Genomic DNA, 19619 nt, shown 5'->3' on the forward strand with positions numbered 1-19619 from the left:
ACCTTTTGAAGGTTAGTGCTAAAATAAGGAGATGGAGGAGGAGGAGGAGGAGAGTTGTTTTCCAGTTGCCTTGTCTCTCTCCCCACTTGTGTAAGTTCCACAGCAATGCATTTCTTTTGAGTACTGAAGCAATTTGCTTCAAAAATGAAAGTAAGGGCTGCAGCAAAAACAAAATCAAAAGTGACTGAGCGTAGCTGCATGAAGTAGACTTGTTAACAGGAGATGCTTCAGAGGTTCGTGTGACGTGCCCATGAGACAAAGGGTGGCCCCGTAGGTTTGAATACTACTCTGGGATTTGAGCTGGGCAAATAATTGATTTTTTTTTAGTTCAACCAGCAAACTGATCAGAAAAAATATTCTACTCAGTTCTGTGACACAGTAGGTCTTCTCCCCAGCTTAGCAGGTACTCACTGACCTGCGCAGTCGCCTTTCGGCAGCTGTATTTATCCAAACATAAGCACATGATAGACAAAAACATTTCCTCAGCTCACCCTTTCTCCTAGAGTTTCATGGCCTCCCCTTCTAGGGGGTCTCTGGTAAGCCTGCTTCTTTCAGCTTCCCAGTCCCAGCCAGCTTCCCTTCTCAGGCAGCTCTCATCTCCCAGCCAGTTCTCACTCAGCCACCTTTGCTGGATTGCCAGCCCCAGCACAACCTCCCAGAGCACCTGGCCCCTTGTTCTACACACCCATTACTAGAGTTAGCTCTACTCCTCCATGTTTCCTCTCTCCAGGCACAGCCTGCTCCAATCACTCCTCTTCTGGCTCTCTGACAGGCCTTTATAGCCCCAGGTGTAACCCTGCCCCCTTTAACTGGCTAAGCTGGACACACCTGGTCTGACACAGGACCAGGGCCAGGGAGAAGAGAGGCTGATCTACTCACAGAGACAAGCTACCACGTGACAGGCTTTGAAAATGTTCGGAATGTGTCAGCAAATTAGAAGAGTTGATTTAAAGCTGTATGAAACATTTCATTTAAAAAAAAAACCTCTTAAAAAAACCCTCTGTGTGTATGTGCCCCTTATAGCCCAGCCATTACACTAGCTTCTGGTGAAGAGGGAGATTAAGGTTTGAATCTCTACTCTAGAGCATAGACTTGAACACAGGTCTCGAGCCTCCTAGCCATTAGGCTATTCTGGAATTGGCTAGTCTCCTTCTCTCTTGTTGAAATGGTTCCACTTTGTATAACTAGTTACATATGCATGACGCCAAACAGAAAGAGCTTGAGGGTGACTCTCTAGCCCATGATTAAGGCACTCACCTGGCAGGTAGGAGATGTGGATTCACATTGTCTCCCTGTCTGATTCAGAAGTGGGATTTCTATGGGCTTGGCTACACTTGCGAGTTACAGTGCAATAAAGGAGCCCCGGGCACGCTAGCTCATTCCCTGTCCACACTGGCCAGGCACGTAGAGCGCTCTGACTCCACGGCTACAGCGCTGCTGGTACTCCACCTCGGCGAGTGGAATAACATTTGCTGCGCCCCCGCTGGAGCGCCGCGGCGCCAGTGTGGATGAGGTGTTGCATTACTGAGTTCTGATCAGCCTCCAGAAATGTCCCATAAGCCCCTTAAGTGAAGTGGCCACTTTTCTCATTGTTTTTGAATCACTGTAGGAATGTGGATATGCCCTTTGAAAGCTCCATTTCTGACAGCCGGCTGCTTATCTGCTCTGAGACAAAGCAACCATTACTGTGGAATGCTGGGTGTGAGAGAGAGAAGCGGGGGGTGGAGGGGGGTCTGCTGCTGTCTGAACGAACAAGACAGCATGCTGACATGCTCTCAGCCCCCCAAAACCCCACTCTCTCTCCCCCCACATACACACAACACACGCCCTGTCACACTCCACCCCACCCCCCACCCCCATTTGAAAAGCACGTTGCAGTCACTGGCATGCTGGGATAGCTGCCCATAATGCACCGCTCCCAATTCCACTGCAAGTGCCGCAAATGTGGCCCCACCAGTGTGCTTGCAGCTGTCAGTGTGGACAGACTGCAGCGCTTTCCCTACTGCGCTCTCCGAAGGCTGGTTTAACTCACAGCGCTCTACATCCGCAAGTGTAGCCATGCCCTAAGTCAAGCCTAGAGCAAAACGTCATGTGAGCTGCATAAACTAAACCCTGAAGATTCTTGTCATAGGAGCCAGCCAAGGTGGTGGGAATGTTTTCCTGAACATTTTTTGCCATTATGGCTGAAGCATATTTGCAGCTGTAAAAGTCTCAGTTTCTAGAGGATGATTATTTTCACTTTGAAGGAGGTGAATAACAACTAGATTTGCTTGAGATTTTTTTGCTTATACTTATGAGCAAAAGTGGAAATGGTCCATATTTATTTTAAATGGAATTCATGAAAAATTAGGTTCTTGATATGACCAAAAGAAAATACATAGACATCTCCACTGTCGTGCATTGCTCATGCTGCACTGACCAGCAGGGCTCTGCTATGCGAGGGGCAAGCTGCAATTGAAAATGCACAGAGGATACCTAGAATCATTGAAGCATAGAATATCAGAGTTGGAAGGGACCTCTGGAGATCATCTAGTCCAACCCCCTGCCCAGAGCAGGACCAATCCCCAACTAAATCATCCCAGCCAGGGCTTTGTCAAGCCTGACCTTAAAAACTTCTAAGGAAGGGGATTCCACCACCTCCCTAGGTAACGCATTCCAGTGTTTCACCACCCTCCTAGTGAAAAAGTTTTTCCTAATATCCAACCTAAATCTCCCCCACTGCAACTTGAGACGATTACTCCTTGTCCTGTCATCTGCTATCACTGAGAATAGTCTAGATCCATCCTCTTTGGATCCACCTTTCAGGTAGTTAAAAGCAGCTATCAAATTCCCCCTCATTCTTCTCTTCCGTAGACTAAACAATCCCAGTTCCCTCAGCCTCTCCTCATAAGTCATGTGTTCCAGACCCCTAATCATTTTTGTTGCCCTTCGCTGGACTCTCTCCAATTTATCCACGTCCTTCTTGTAGTGTGGGGCCCAAAACTGGACACAGTACTCCAGATGAGGCCTCACCAATGTCGAATAGAGGGGAACAATCACGTCCCTCGATCTGCTGGCAATGCTCCTACTTATACACCCCAAAATGCCATTGGCCTTTGGCCATACAACATACTCTCCAAGGCACAGAGCTCAGCTTATGTGTATTTGAGGAAATAATAGATGCAGCCTCTATCCAGCATAATGACCTGCTAGGAACTGGAGGACAGCATCTGCAGGACAAAGCAAGCAATGGGGAAAAGTTTCATTCTGGGGGAATTCACTATCCACAGGTTTCAGAGTAACAGCCGTGTTAGTCTGTATTCGCAAAAAGAAAAGGAGTACTTGTGGCACCTTAGAGACTAACCAATTTATTTGAGCATGAGCTTTCGTGAGCTACAGCTCACTTCATCGGATGCATCCTATGAAGTGAGCTGTAGCTCACGAAAGCTTATGCTCAAATAAATTGGTTAGTCTCGAAGGTGCCACAAGTCCTCCTTTTCTTTTCACTATCCACAGGCAACCATTTATTATTATTTATTTGTATTGCAGGATCACACAGGGGCCACAACCATAGACCAGGAATGTATTGTTCTAGGCTATGTACAATCAGATAACAAAAGGACAGCCCCTACCCGAAGCAGCTTACAATACAATCAGATGGGGATAGCACAAGATAGCAATGAGACAAAACTGGCCAGCATGAAAAGCAGCAGTCACAGTACACCAGCTGCTTAACCATTGTCACATAGTCTGTCATCCATCTCACCTCAGCCCCATCATCTTCATGGCATTACCTTTCTCAACAACAGAACAGCACCCCTACGGGAGTGAAGGTATGGTGGCTGGAAAGAAATGTCTCAGTCATGTAGATGGTGCACATTTGGTAGGAGTTCATGATCCTTCTAGCTACTCCCATTCAAGTCAGCTGTCTAGCATGGTACTGTGCTTTGGGCCTTCCTTATGTCTCCCAGCACAATGTCCTCCCAGTAAGGTCACCACCAGCTCCCATGTAAACCAGGTTATGTAACTGGCTGTGGCCTCTTCAGAATGGGACCTCTTTTGGTGAAATTTCTTTTTTTCTGTGGAATTGCAGACACAAGGATTTTGAGCGCTCCCAATGTTCATCATCTAAATGTGTTGTTCATACTAATATAGTGTCATTATTACTACTTTTTACAATCTATTATCTTTTTACATAGGGGAAGACAAAGTCTTTACATGAAAGATAACCACTGTGAGACCTAATATACTGAAAATGGAAAGGGAACTGTTTTAAGCTATACAATATGGCCAATGAGTAAAAGGAATCACAAAAAAAATGCACTCACTGTCAACCAAAAGTTGTTTAGTCATGGCGAAGCAGTTCACCACTACATGTTTAGCAGATAATATTGAATAAAAGCTTAAGGATACTGTTTCTGCTACCTGGAAACATTGAAAAAACGTAAGATTTTTAAAGGTCTTTAGACAGTGAAGTCAGTGGGAGTTAGGCGCCTAGACACCTTTAAAAATCTGGCCCTGTCACCATGTTCCTCTCCAAGGGGCCATGATAGGGCTTTTGCTCTCCCCTACCTCTGGTCTGCAACATCTGGGCATTCAGCCACATCAGTCCGGTCATAGAAGGTTTAGCCCTGTGGCTGGGTACGGGATATCCTGTTGGGGTTGTCAATGAACACACACAAAAAATCAGTGAACAAAAATGAAGTGTCCCACAGGTGCAGTAGGGCTCTCTTTCTTCACAGGGTCCCTGGTAAACCCATCTGGACTCACAGGCTAGTCTAGAATAATAATCCTACAGTAGTGGTTTAGTATCGGACTCTCTCCACCTCCCATCATGAAGGGGGTCGTTGGTCAGCAGTTAAGGAGTTTTTGCCTTCAGACAGTCCTTCTCCGGGAGCTGAGGCCTGCTCTCCTCTCTGGCCTGCCCCAAGTCGTACTGTGTTCTCCCTTTTTAAGATCCTCCCTCCAAGTCTGACATCACCCACAGGGGGTTGGGGCTGAAGAGAGCCCACGATAGCTCATTAAGCTCGTGCTGCCCAGTGTGAGGTTTCTATGTCCCCTCATAGGCCCATAGTCTTTTTTTTGTGGGTTTGTACGGCACCTATCACAGATGCCCTGCTCACGGATTGAGGAGCTTGTGTGCTCTACTGTATTTTCTGTTTTTCCCCATTAGCAAATAGTTTCTTCTGAACCAATGATGACAATAACTAAATTAACATCCCACTGAACTGCTTTGAAAGAGACTTAGATTATAGGTTATAAAATATCAGTAGAACCGGCTCTTCTGCTGTTGCTGCTGTTGCTATTGCTTTTAGCCATCTTCATTGCTCTCCACCCAAACCATGGAGTAAGCTCAGCAAATAAGGGAGGCAGAAGAAATACCAAATGACAAACCCAACCAGTCCAGCTTGAAAAAGCCAACAATTCATCCTGGGTTTGACTTACCCTCTCATTATGACAGATACCTGGTGACAGAACTGGTTCTTTTGAGATTTCTAGTCCAATTTTGCAAAGCCACTAAAGTTCCAATAAGTATTCCAACTTTTTTCGGTACTTTTCTGAACAGTATTCCTGAGATTCACCGAATACTGAACTCATCATGTACAGAAGCATATGCAATGGTTGGGGTTTTCAGAATCCTTTAGCATTGGCATAACTTTGCTCCAAAGTCAATGATAAACCTCCCATTGATTTCAAAGGGAGCAGAATTAGATCAACACTGAGTTCTTTTGAAAATCCAACCAACTTGACCAATTTTCAGCTGGTGCAAATCCACTGACAAGAACTGAGGATCTGCCTTGAAAGTTTGGAAGAAAAAAGGAGGAAAAAATCTCTCTCCTTGTTGGTCAACACGCATTATAGGGAATATGTGAAATCCATTAGGTTTCATTGAGAAAACTATGTTTTTGGGAGGCATTCAAACCTTGTAGATGATTATCTGAACTGAACATCTGAATCCAAAAAGCTGCAGTAGGGAAAGTGTTAAGTGGCTCTCTCTGTGAGTTCATTCCTGACAGAGAAGCTGTGATTGCTGGCAGAAAAGCAGATATTTTTCAGGCTGACAAAAAAGAATTTCTTGTTAAGGAAATTAGATAGGATTCCATAATGATGTATATGCTTTGCGATCGCAGGAAATGGTGTGGGAATTTAAAGAAACAATTGACTGAAGAGCCATTTCTGTTCTTAGCATCTAAAGGTCAGTGAGCAAACTGTTCTTTGTCTTTGTGTTTTCCAGGTAAAAGAGAAGTGCCATTTTCCATTGGGAGAAATTAGTTTTCATGGTTTGGTAGAGGATCAAAACCATTAAGAATTCATTCACTTTCAACAGCTTTCAATATACCTTCCAAGCATAGGGAATATCTGGGAAATACTAGACTAGATTGCTCTGGTAACATTATTTAGTTATCGAAGAGAAACTTGGAAAATTTTGAAATGCATTCACTGCATGTCACATTCCCACTAGCTGCATGTCAACTTCATTTTTCCTACAGCGGATTTATGAGGTTTTGCTTTCTGGAAAGAGATAGATCTTTGTCAGTAAGAACAATTAAAATCACATCTCACCTTCTTTAAAAGGAATCAATATTGTCAAACTGTGTTTTTCACTGTTTAAGACCAAGACTTTCAACACTAAGGGTAAAATTTTCGACGGAGTCTAAGTGCCTTAGGAGCCTACATCACATTTTCAAAAGTGACTTAGGCTTTTTAGGAGTCTAAATCCCATTGACTTTCAATGAGATTTAGGAGCCTAACTCATGTAGACAATTTTGAAAATTTTACCCTAGTTGCCTAAAGGTAGGCTCCTAAATCCATACTGAGATACCTAAAAAAGTGGCTCCCACTGAACTCAATGGGAGATTCTAGGTGCTCAGCATCTCTGAAAATTAGGCGGCTTAATTAAGGGCACATACCTTTGAGTTTAGGAATCTAACTGTAAGCGTGGAGGCTGGGATTTTGAAAAGGGCCTAAGGGAGTTAGGCACCTAAAGAAATTCCCTTAGCATCCCCAGAAAATTCCAGCCCTAGTTTTGAAAATCTTGGCCTACTGCACAATACGGTTTTGGCACTCTGAGGATGGGGGTAGAGGGGGAAGATTGTGAAGATGATTATTGGCTGAGTGGAGGGTCCAGAAGTCATTTCTCCGGTACTGAACAATAAAGCTCAGTGGAACCTAGAGGAAATTATCTTTAGTACTGCTTCAATAGGAGCAACATGTACCATAGAGCTGGTTGACATATTTTCAGTAGAACCATTTTCCATTGGAAAATGCAGTTTCATCAGAGTTGAAGCATGTCACTGGGATGTGTTGATTTCTACAAACATTTTGATGGGAAAAAGACTAAAGGAATCATTTCAACTTTCTCATTCTGATAATGTCAAAACCGTAAATTTCAATAACGTCAAAATATGTTTTCCTGATACGGTAAAATCATTTCATTTTGATTCATTTTGTTTCAATGTTTCTATTCTATTAAAAGATTAATGTTAATGGTATATAGAAATTATTTTTATTATTATCATTATTATCATTTTTATAATGCCTCAACATTATTTTATAATGCCTCAACATTTTTATAATGCCTCAACATTATTGAAATGGAACATTTTGATGGATTCAAAATGAAATTTCACGGAATTTTCATTCTGTGGGAAATTTCAAAATTTCAGCTTTTTGTTCCAATTTGGAACAAAAACCAATTTTGAAATGTCTGAATTTACCACAGAATGGAAATTAGAGCCAGAGTGATGCCTGAGTTACCTGGAGTGAGGCAAGGCAGGAGCAGGGCTAGGAACAAGCAGGGACCGGAAATGTTACAGCTCTGGATCTATGCTTGAGCAGCCACCAAACTGTTGCTGAGTTTAAGAGCCAGTCTTCTGACTCAGTCCATCAGACAGCCTACTACAGGCCCGCTGCAATCTTTGGGTTGTCTGGAGATTTGACGTTGCTGCAGGCCCTGTTTCCTGACAAATGGCACCATGATTTAGATGTACATGGCACTTTAAAGTACAGATAAAAATGGATTCCATATCATTCCATTCCATTACTGCTGAAGTAAAATCTTTATTTTCTTCCACCCACAGGGACTTTCCTGCATCCTTAATGAGCACTAAACGCTGCCATGAGAAAAGAACTTTTATGTTGAAGACTTTTTGGACTGAAATGAGTTTAGGCTACTTCACAGACTTACTCATCTTTTCTTAAGACAGCTGCTTTTCTGTGGGTATGAGTGTGACCCTTCTGCAGAGCTGAACAAAGTGTGGAAACATTTGTTCACAAAAATGGTGTCTAGCTTGGACTCCTGAGTCAAGCTACTCATGTTCAGGCCCCTTTTTTTAGTTTGCTTTTCAGCGAACATTCATGGTACCAAGTTCTGTTCACATCAACTCTGGCTGGAAGAACATAATGCAGACAATGATACTTCTGTAGAGCTGACTGATTTTCCAGGTGGTAGTGCAGAATTGTAAATGGGCAGATGGTGCCCTCCCAGCCAGTCACAGTTGAGAAGGATGAGACAGGCAGTATACGACAAACATACAAACAGAGATCCAAGTGGAGATCTTTTAACCCATCAATACTTCAAAAAATGGAATTCTATTACAAAAGCTTATTTACCTGTCTTCCTGTCACTGCAAATAGCTGTACAGGATACTGCCCTTATATACATAGAAAGGGTTTGCCGAGATAGACAGATGACAGAACAAGAAGCAATGGTCTCAAGTTGCAGTGGGGGAGGTCTGGGTTGGATATTAGGAAACGCTATTTCACTAGGAGGGTGGTGAAGCACTGGAATGGGTTACCTAGGGAGGAGGTGGAATCTCCATCCTTAGAGGTTTTTAAGGCCCGACTTGACAAAGCCCTGGCTGGGATGATTTAGTTGGTGTTGGTCCTGCTTTGAGCAGGGGGTTGGACTAGACGACCTCCTGAGGTCTCTTCCAATCCTAATATTCTATGATTGATTCTATGATAGCTATACCGCTATGGCTATATTGGCCAACTCTCCCAGTGGAGACAAAACCGATACCAGTGTAACCCACATGCCTTATACATAGAACCATAGAATCATAGAATCTCAGGTTTGGAAGGGACCTCAGGAGGTCATCTAGTCCAACCCCCTGCTCAAAGCAGGACCAATCCCCAACTAATAAAATAAAAACTAATCCCCAATTTATAGGGAGATATCTCATAAGAGATCTAGAGAGAAGTGGAAAAAGGCGAGTGAGTTGTGTCTGGGTCATTGTTACTAGGCAGATACACAATTAGCATTTCGCACCCAGAAGTTTCTGGATTTGGTATGGTAGTTTGGGGGGATGCTCAATAGGTTCCCTGTAGCTGGACTCATGGACTCCATGGAGGACTGTAACAGGAGTGGGAATTTTCTGTAATATTTTGTATGACTGTTGTGAGTGTCTCAATTTCCCATGTATGCTGCATTGTTGATTAGGTGATGGGGAAAGGTGGTTTACTTTCTGCAAAGATCCAGGTGTGACTGATGTCTAGCTGTCTGGGCCCATGTCTACGGAGAGACCAAGAAGACAGTGGTCACTCCAGTAGCCTAGACATTTGGTACCTAGCAACTAACGACTATGGATGGCCCACCCCTCTGCTGGAAGCCTGCCATGTTTGCCTGGGAACAAGAACAAAAGACTGAGGAGAGGCCAAGTTGGGGGGTGGGGTTGTTAAAAGTGGTTTGCTGGAAACTTCTGATTCTCCTGAACTGGGAAAAAAGAGGGGTCAGAGGGCTCCAGGCTGAACAAGATGGACCATGCTGTAACTTTCTGTTCTCTATGCTAACCAAGGACTTGCTTTGCTGTGTTGCAGACACCTAGTAAACCCTACTGCTTTTACAATGCTGACTGAGAGTCATTGCACATGCTGAAAGTGGGGGTGCATTGCTTCCTTTGGCTATACAAGTCTCTCCCAGGTATCCAACTCAAGTGGACTCACTGAAGGGAGCTCACAGCGTGAAGCAGGGGAGCTGAAAGCTTTGAGGTTTGGTCTAAGGAGGCAGTGAAGCCAAGTGGCTTACCCTTGTGAAAGATTTCAGAGTAGCAGCCGTGTTAGTCTGTATTCGCAAAAAGAAAAGGAGTACTTGTGGCACCTTAGAGACTAACCAATTTATTTGAGCATAAGCTTTCGTGAGCTACAGCTCACTTCATCTGATGAAGTGATGCCCCCCTCAGGGGGGCTCTTCCCAGGGAGTGTTTCAGAGCACCGCACCTGTGGATTAATTAGTTAATTAGTTCGCCAACTAGCTAACTGACTGATTCCACAGTCCGGCAGAGGAGGAGAAAGAGTCTACATGGGTTCCGGATGGAGAGCTCTGCAAGCAAGAGGAGGAAAGCTATTACTGCAGTGCTCTTGACTCAGCAAACTGTACCGAGTTGATGAACAAAGACTGTAACTGAGACTCAGGGCTTGCCTACGCTTACAATGCTACAGCCGCACTGCTGCAGTTGCACCGCTGTTGTGCTTCTATGTAGACACTACCTACACCAACAGGAGGGGTTCTCCCGTCACTTGGGTAATCCACCGCCCCCAGAGACAGTATCTAGGTCAATGTCAGAATTCCGTTGCTGTCTACACGAGGACTTAGGTCATCTTAACTATGCCATTCAGGGGTGTGGATTTTTCACTCCCTTGAGCGACGTAGTTAATCCAGTTTATTGTTCTAGTGTCGACCAGGCCTCAGGGAAATGTAAATTAAGCTTTTGGAACTTTGAGTTACTTATGGTTGTGGGGACTGACCTGTTTAGATATAGTGTATTTATTTTGCTTATGTATAACTATGAAGATAATGTACATGGTTATGAAGTAGCCTTGTTATGTACTAGAAACTAAGGTATTACTATTATGTTTCTTTATGTTTATAAGATTTTATAAAATTGGTACTTAAGAATTAAGTTCATTCCTTTTGTTCGGATTTGATTGTGCCAAGGTCGACCCTGTACAACCTGTGCTGAAAATCCTCAGTGACTGAATACTGGTTCTCTAGGTGCTTTTTTTACAGGAGTATTTTTAAGCACTAGGAGAGGGAAGGTGAAGGTGAAGTAAACCTCTAGCCCACCCTATGGTTATGTAACACTGACAGGCCTCGGTCGTCATCAAACCTGGGACCTCTAAGTTTAGTGCATGAGCCTCTACTGCATGAGCTGTTAGCTAAGGCTATAGAGTAGACTCATTAATCTCTCTCTCTAAGTGGTTTCTGTGCCACTAGATGGGCCAGAACACCACACCCGGGAGGTGGGTGGGTTACAGTTACACCCGCAAAATAATACTTTTGTCAGTTTAAACTTGTTCCCCCAACAAAATAAGCTATACAAGTAAAAGAACTTTTTTGCTGCTATAAACTGCATCTACATTAGGGCTTTTTTTTTTTTTTTTTTTTTGGCAAAGCTATGTTTGTTTGGGATGTGATTTTTGTTTTTTTCAAACCCTAGCTGACATAGCTATGTCAGCAAAATTTGTAAGTGTTGACCAGGCCAAGGAATCAGTCACATTAGCCAGGATAAAATTACAAGAGTTATCAGAGTTCATACTTCATGGCATGAGCTAAATTATTTATGGGGGCCAGGAAGAAATTTCCCTCACGACAATCTGATTTGACAATAATTTTTATTTTGAATGCACCAAACCCATGACCTTCACAAATAAAATATACAAGAGAAGAAAAATAAAATCTCTAAAATACGTAACAATGTGTCCACCTCAAACCACTCAGGTGAGAATAATAGTAAGAAAGTCAAAAAGGCTTTGGGTGCCTAAGTTCTTTTGAAAATTTGCAGGGTGTTATGCATTGCTTTGAAGCATGGGGTAACTGCTATTGTTTGTGAAAGGAACCTGAACTAGGTGGATCATTGGTCTTCTCTGATGTGACAATTCCTATGGTTAAGCTGGTTCCAGGTGACTTGAGAATGATCTTGGGAACTGTAGTGAGTGGGATTGGAGAGGGTTAGCAATCATAAAATTTAACAAGGGAGGCTTTATTACATACCGTAGGCATTTGAATTGATACTAAATCATTATTCTAATCAGTGCAAGTATAAGTTGTATACTGTAATATAACACATTATTTTGTATCAATCTTGCATAAGAGGCTCATAATTTCTCCTTGATTATATTTTCAAGGCACAAAGGCTTACAATTGAAAAGTTATTTCTAACTTGTTTATAACTTTTCCTTTGACTTCCGTGGGAACGCAGGGCATTGAACAATCCCAAAGGGTTCCTTGAAGGACTATAGTCAGTTAAGTATGCTAGATTATGAAAAGAAGAAACATAATATACTGTTGATAGGCAAGAAATGTTTCTGTGAGTGATTGTCTAGTTCACATCCAGGTCAGAGGTTTGAATCTGGCCAGTGTTGGTAATGATCAAAAGTTGTTGCCATCTGACGTGTCCTATGTGAAATGAGCTGGTAACTTAGCCCACTATCTAGTGCCTGATCCATTGAAGTCAGGGAGAATCTTTCCAATGCTGCCAATGAGATTTGGATCAGGTCATAAGTGGATAATGGTCCACATCAACTAAGACACCGGTTGGGGCCTATAACAGAGCAGTCTGACCTAGTGATCAGAGGTAGGCTGCAGTCAGAAGTCACACGAAAGGTCAAAGCCAAGTTCAGAGTCTGAAGCCACACCGAGGTCAAACCAGGGTCAGGATTCATGCCAAGGGTCAGTGCCAGGACCAGAGTCCAAAGTCACACCAAGGATCAAGCTGGAGTCACTAACTGGAATTGTGCCAAGGAAGCATGAACCAGGTACAAGGTGTGGTAACAGGTGCGGGAAGCAGTTGAAGAGGCCAGAACTTAGTCTCAGGGATCTGGTCAAAATCAGGCTTAGCTACTAGTTCCTCAGACAAATAATGGGACAGGAACAGGAAGCTTTATGCCTGTCTGTGGGTGTAACCTCTGGTGGTGAGGGGTTAGGTGCTGTTTCTGCTCGTGGTGCAGTGCGTAAAAGTCTTGCCTCATCATACTGTAGGTCTGGGTTCAAGACCCCTGGTTATACCCCTATAACTGAAACTAACTGTTCCATTTGACTCTCCCAACAGAAGGCCTATAAAATCTTGACTGTCTTCTCTCCCCTAGAGGTGGATCTCCGACTAGTGCTGTGCTCATAACTGTGGCTTTGGTTCTGTTGTGAAAGATAATAAAAATATCTTTTTGGGTTGTCCTGAAATGGAATATATTTGTGAACTGAAAAGGTCAAAAAAGTTTTGTCTCATTTCAGGTCAAACAGAACGTTTCATGTGATCCAAAATAAAACATTTAATTTGACCTGAAACTAAAAGTGAAAAAAGTTTTTTAGTTCACAAATGTTTTGTTTGATTTTTGGTTTCTTTAACTTTTTTTAAAATATAAAGTTGAAGTAAAATTCTAAACAAAAATTCATTCTGAATCAAAGAAATCAAATCATTTTGTATTGAAAATGTTGAAACAAAATGATTAGGTATTCAGGGTTCAAAAAAGAATTAGATAAGTTCCTGGAGGATAGGTCCAGCAATGGCTATTAGCAGGGACTGGCAGGGATGGTGTCCCTAGGCTTTGTTCATCAGAAGCTGGGAATGGGTGACAGGAGATGGATCACTTGATGATTACCTGTTCTGTTCATTCCCTCTGAAGCACCTGGCATTGGCCACTATCGGAAGACAGGATACCGGGCTAGATGGACCTTTGGTCTGACCCAGTATGCTCGTTCTTATATACCTTATGTTTCTGATTTTTTTGTTTTTGTTTTATACTTGGCAGAATATGGCAAATTCAACCCAAATCTGTGAATTGTTTCAGTTGACCCAAATCTGCATTTTGTCAGCAAAAAACACATTTGTCCGAAAAATGCCACTTAGCTCTTTCCTATGTCCTGTATTGAGATGCATTGCCAAAGTAATTGGAGAAAGTTTGCATTGCAGGTGAAATCCTGCCCCTACTGAAGTCAATGACAAACCTCTTATTGACCTCAATAGGGCCAGGATTTCACAACCAGTGTCTATACTGTTCTGAGAGTAGATCAGTGATTTAAAGTATTTGGGTTATCAATCCGCCAGCATTACATCAAGTTCTATTAAAAAAGAAACTCTGCTGTAACTTTTCTGCCTCTCTACAGAGTAATTTAATACATACCAAATGAGACAGTAAACAAAGAGAATTCTAAACAACTGTGGGTGTTGAGCTCTTGACCTCTGCTTTCCTTTTTTATTAACAGTATGAGAAATTCTTTTAATATCTAGCAGCTTCATAAGACATGTGACGAAGGGTATTACTGCCACTAATGAGTTCCCCATTGGTATCTTTTGTAATGTTGTCCTTTCCTAAAAGAACCTTAGATGGTTTCTTCTGGGAATGAATAGAAGGGCACAAGAAGTCATGAGACAATTGTATTTCTGTACTATATTCCTGGTACATACATTATAGTATTTTTACACATCCTATGCGGGGAAAAGTATCCTCTTGGTTATAAACCAAGCTGTTTTATACAAAATTGAACAGAAGAAATGCAGCAGACTATCTGGGGTGCTGAATCTCTGGAAAAAAGATGGCCCTGTGGTTAAGTGTGCCGATTGAGGCACCCTAGGTTCAATTCCTTGTTCCACCACAAACTTTCTGTATGACCTTAAGCAAGTCTCTTTCTCTCTCTGCCTCAGTTCCCCATCTGTAAAACTGGGAATAATAGCACTTCCCATGAAGAGAAGTATGTTACAGCATGGGAGGTGCTCAGATACAGTGGTGATGGGACTATATAAGTACATAAGGTAGCTGTCTAGGGCAGTGGTTTCCTTTTTCCACCCATGGCTTCTTACCTCTATCTCCTGATGCGGCACAATATTGTGATATTGGGATCACAGCAGAAACTGTGAATGGTTTAGAGTCCTAGGGTGTTAATAGAGGATCTGTTGATAAGCAGTTATGAAATTTTGGAGGGTTGGTGTGTGCTGGCTATGGGTGTGCTGGCTGCTGAGGATGTGTGAGGAATAGGGTAGGGGAAGCTGATGGTTTCTCAGAAGGGTTACTAAGTGGGGTTTACTAGGATAAAGTTGAGAGGGTGACAGGGACTGGGGAGGGGGAAAGAAGGGCTAATGGAGCTGCTGGGATGAAGAAGTGAGATGAGGGTTAGGGCTGAGGGAAATGAGGAGGCCAATCTGGAAGAGAAGAGGAGAAGTAGACCATGGGAGCGGAGCTGCAGGGCTGGTTGAAGAAAGATGGCTCTGTGAAAAGCGAGGTAGCAGCTCTGAGAGAGCACTGCCACATAAAGTGGCAAATTGGTTTGAAGGTTGGCATGTAGGGAAGCAAATATTTGGGATTCATGGAGGCTCAGTGGGTTAAATAACACTGATTATACATATGCCATTGAACAGTTTCCTGGGTGCTAGTACTGTCAGTCACTTTCAATAGGGGCTGGATTTGAACTGGTGATCTAGAGATCATAGAATTATAGGGTTGGAAGAGACCTCAAGAGGTCATTTAGTCCATCCTCCTGCTCAAAGCAGAACTAACACCAACTAAATCATCCCAGCCAAGGCTTTGTCAAGCTAGGCCTTAAAAACCTCTAAGGGTGGAGATTCCACCACCTCCGTAGGTAACCCATTCCAGTGCTTCACCACCCTCTTAGTGAAATAGTGTTTCCTAATATCCAACCTAGACCTCCCCCACTGCAACTTGAGACCATTGCTTCTTGTTCTGTCATCTGCCACCACTGAGAACAGCCTAGCTCCATCCTCTTTGGAACCCCCTTCAGGTAGCTGAAGGCTGCTATCAAATCCCCCCTCACTCTTCTCTTCTGCAGACTAAATAAGCCCAGCTCCCTCAACCTCTCCTCGTAAGTCATGTGCCCAGCCCCCTAATCATTTTCATTGCCCTCCGCTGGACTCTCTCCAATTTGTCCACATCCCTTTTGTAGTGGGAGGACCAAAACTGGACGCAATACTCCAGACGTGACCTCACCAGTGCCGAATAGAGGGGAAAAATCACTTCCCTCGATCTGCTGGCAATGCTCCTACTAATACAGCCCAATATGCTGTTGGCCTTCTTGGCAACAAGGGCATACTGCTGACTCATATCCATCTTCTCGTCCACTGTAATCCCCAGGTACTTTTCTGCAGAACTGCCGCTTAGCCAGTCGGTCCCCAGTCTATAGGGGTGCATGGGATTCTTCCTTCCTAAGTGCAGGACTCTGCACTTGTCCTTGTTGAACCTCATCAGATTTCTTTTGGCCCAATCCTCCAATTTGTCTAGGTCACTCTGTATCCTATTCCTACCCTCCAGCCTATCTACTTCTCCCTCCAGTTTAAGGTCATCTGCGAACTTGCTGAGGGTGCAATTAATCCCATCATCCAGATTATTGAGAAAGATGTTGAACAAAACTGGCCCCAGGGCCGACCCCTGGGGCACTCTGATTGATACCGGCTGCCAACTAGACATCAAGCCGTTGATCACTACCCACTGAGCTCGACAATCTAGCCAGTTTTCTCTCAAAGCTTATTAGTCATATTATGAAATCCATGAGTCAATCAGCTTCTTGGTTGTGAATTAAATTTGATTATGTGTCTGACAGCCTTGTTGGAATTTTAAAGCCTAAATATTTCTGTCTATGTGGGGATCATTAAAATCTCCAGGCCCAGATCACTACCTGGTTTACATCAGCATAGCTCTATTGAACTCTATCTTGATGTGCTCCAACTAAGGATCTGGGAATACCACCTTCTGTCACGGGCAATATTTTAGATCTTAGTCAATTTACTTTGTGTCCTGTTGGAACTCTGAAGTTTTACATAAAAAAGCAGTGATGGAAGAATAAGTCGTTTGTGAAGCGGGGCTTTTGTCTGCACTTTACAGTTTTCGTTTATGATTCATATTCCTGCTGTAAAGCAAGTCGGCTTTGCCTTGTGACAATGTTAGCGGCTCTTTGACTAAGCTGAAAGGATTAGGGAACCGCAGGTATCTTTGTTGAAACCCTCTGTTGGAAAAAAAGCACGGTGATGGTGCGCTAATCTGCTTTTGATCACAGAAGCTTCCGTACTATTATACAAAATCATGATCCAATTCCAAAAGAAAAAACTAAATCAATATACACTTTTTCTCAGCCCCACAGCTAACTGCTAAATGCCTTTAGACAGCTAAAGAAATTAGTGCATTTGGTTCATCTTTATGCTGGACAACACTCAAATTTCTCTGGTAAAAACTGGTGATACTGCTTATATGGGCAGAATTCTTAAACCTTAGGAAATGGGACCATTTTCAGCTCTCTGTGTTATGGAGACCGGTTAAGGTTTTGCCTCAGTATGGAGTGACTCTTGTCCTACCTTTCTCCTACCAGCAAAGATCCAGACCGCCCATAAGGCCCTGATCTTTCTTGTGTTGAAGTCAATGGTAATTTCTCTTGCGTTTGGTGGCAACCAGCATCAGTGACGCATTAAAGAAAGTTTGTCTTTGAAGGACAGGGATGGTTGGAATTCTTCGCCTGAACATTATGGTGATGTTTAATTTACAACAGGGAGAGCATGTAATGCAATATAGTTACTTTTAGCCTTCCATAGTCCAGAAAATACTTCTTAACTAGAGATCTCAGACACAGACGCAAACTTTCCTGTAGCTTAGTAGGTGTTCAGATCTGGGGTTCTGGCTCATTCTAGTATAGAGAGAGAGGCTTCAGTTTAAAAGTTTGGATCCAGATGTGGACTCCCTCAAGCTTGAAGGGTGGTCCAGACCCAAGGGGTTTGGTTGGACCTGTGACCATGTTATACAATTTTGGGTTTGATTTTTTCCCTACCTTCCATAGTCATTTACATCTGTGCCAAATGCTCGGTTGTAGTTACTTACACTGAGTGCCAAATGCTATTAAAGCACAATGGTAGCACATGACACCCATTTACATAGGTGGGAAAGAACCAGCTCTGTTTCTAGTCCTGGTTGCAACCAGGAGTTGCAGGGATGCCAGAAAATAAGAAATAATAATTTCAAAAAGTTAACTAAGCATTTTTAAGCATTTAGATCAAGACTGGGGTGATCTTGTCCAAGCTGGTTCACCATCACTCAGTCTTATTGCTTATCTTAAAGTTCTTTATTTTGGTTCCTTCAACAATAAAAGTTCCATCGTGCAGCTCACTGCTTATGCAGTGGCATTTAGAACCCAGTTTGGAAATGCAGACGCATTCAAATACTCTATTTAGGCACTGAGATCAGTCCTCAGGCATGGAAATACCCATTTAACATGCCTTTGTGGTGATCGAGTATCCAGATGTTGAAGCCAGATGACCAACTGAGGTGACAATGTTTGAAAATTAGATCCACCACATGTATTTAATCTTCTATGTTTTGTCCATTTACCTGTCTGTCAGACCTAGGAATTAACACCATGTTTGTCACTCTGGTGCCAAGAATCCTTCAAATTTCATTTTACCTCTTTTGAACAAATCCCCATTTACTGACTGAACTAGTATATTGCACTTCAGATCCAGGTTCATGTAATTAGAACCATCTACTTAACTGCCTTAGAGAGCAAGGCCATGTTCTGCAAAAGGACAAAGAGGAGTAAATCTAAATTATCATATGTAATTGTAACCTTGAGCAAGATGGAATTCGCATTAGTAATTTCTTCATGTCCTATCTTTAGCTTGATGTGAATTTGTCATGCTGCGTTGATATTGATATAGATAATGAAGTAAAAATGAAAACTGGTTATTTGTGTAGAAGCCATAGAAGTTGCATCTTAGACGGAAAGATTGCAATTAATAGTGACAACTTGCTTAACTTACTTGAATATGTTGATATAATTATCATTCATCAAGTTCTGGAGGGAAAAAGGCCGATGCTCTTTAGAAGACATTGGCTTTGATCAGAGGTGACAATATTCACCATGTCTACCCATATAAAGCACTTAACTGGTTCCAAATGCCAGACCAAAAACAATGGCATTTTTTTTTTTCACTCAGAACAAATTATTAGGAGTGCTCCAAAGGCCATATAATTATATCTTGGATCTTTGAGACAACCTACGTCCATATACCCATGTTGCTTATCAAGGTTCTTTGAAATTGCTGGGAGGAAATTGACAACTTTTCAACTTTCATTTGCAGAGAAATCCCATAACATAATCTGTTCACCAATTTTTCAAAATGAAATATGGCTACAGAACAAATACCTTATCTCATGACTTTTACTAGAATGCTCTTTCCCAGTCTACAAAGTAAAAAAAAACCATGTATATTATAATACTGAGTACTACGAGTTTCTCCCCCCCACCCCCCACTGGTTTTTTCCCCCCAGGAGGTGTTGGAAGGGAGTATTTCCTTTGAAATGCATACATATACCTTTCAGCTACTAAATTCACCCAGTCCCAGATCCTCAAAGGACATAACTCCTATTGATTTCAATGGGAGTTAGGTCCTAGTTCCTAAATTGAATTTGTAACTTCAACTTCTACTTTTGCAGTCACAAAAGTCTGAAAAATAGATAAATTGAAGAGTTTTAATGGCTACTGTGGTGCCTCAGATGAAAGAGGCAGTAATAGCTAATGGTCAGCACAGAGGCATGTGACGTATGACTTCCCACTCGATCCTGATATAGCTTTGAGGAAGTCACTTAATTCCTTTGTGCCTCAATTTACCCATTTGTAAAAAGGGGTTTATGAGTAAAGCTGGTCAAAAATA

The sequence above is a fragment of the Chelonia mydas genome, chromosome 2 (assembly GCF_015237465.2).
Source record: "Chelonia mydas isolate rCheMyd1 chromosome 2, rCheMyd1.pri.v2, whole genome shotgun sequence".
Taxonomy (NCBI): Eukaryota; Metazoa; Chordata; order Testudines; family Cheloniidae; genus Chelonia; species Chelonia mydas.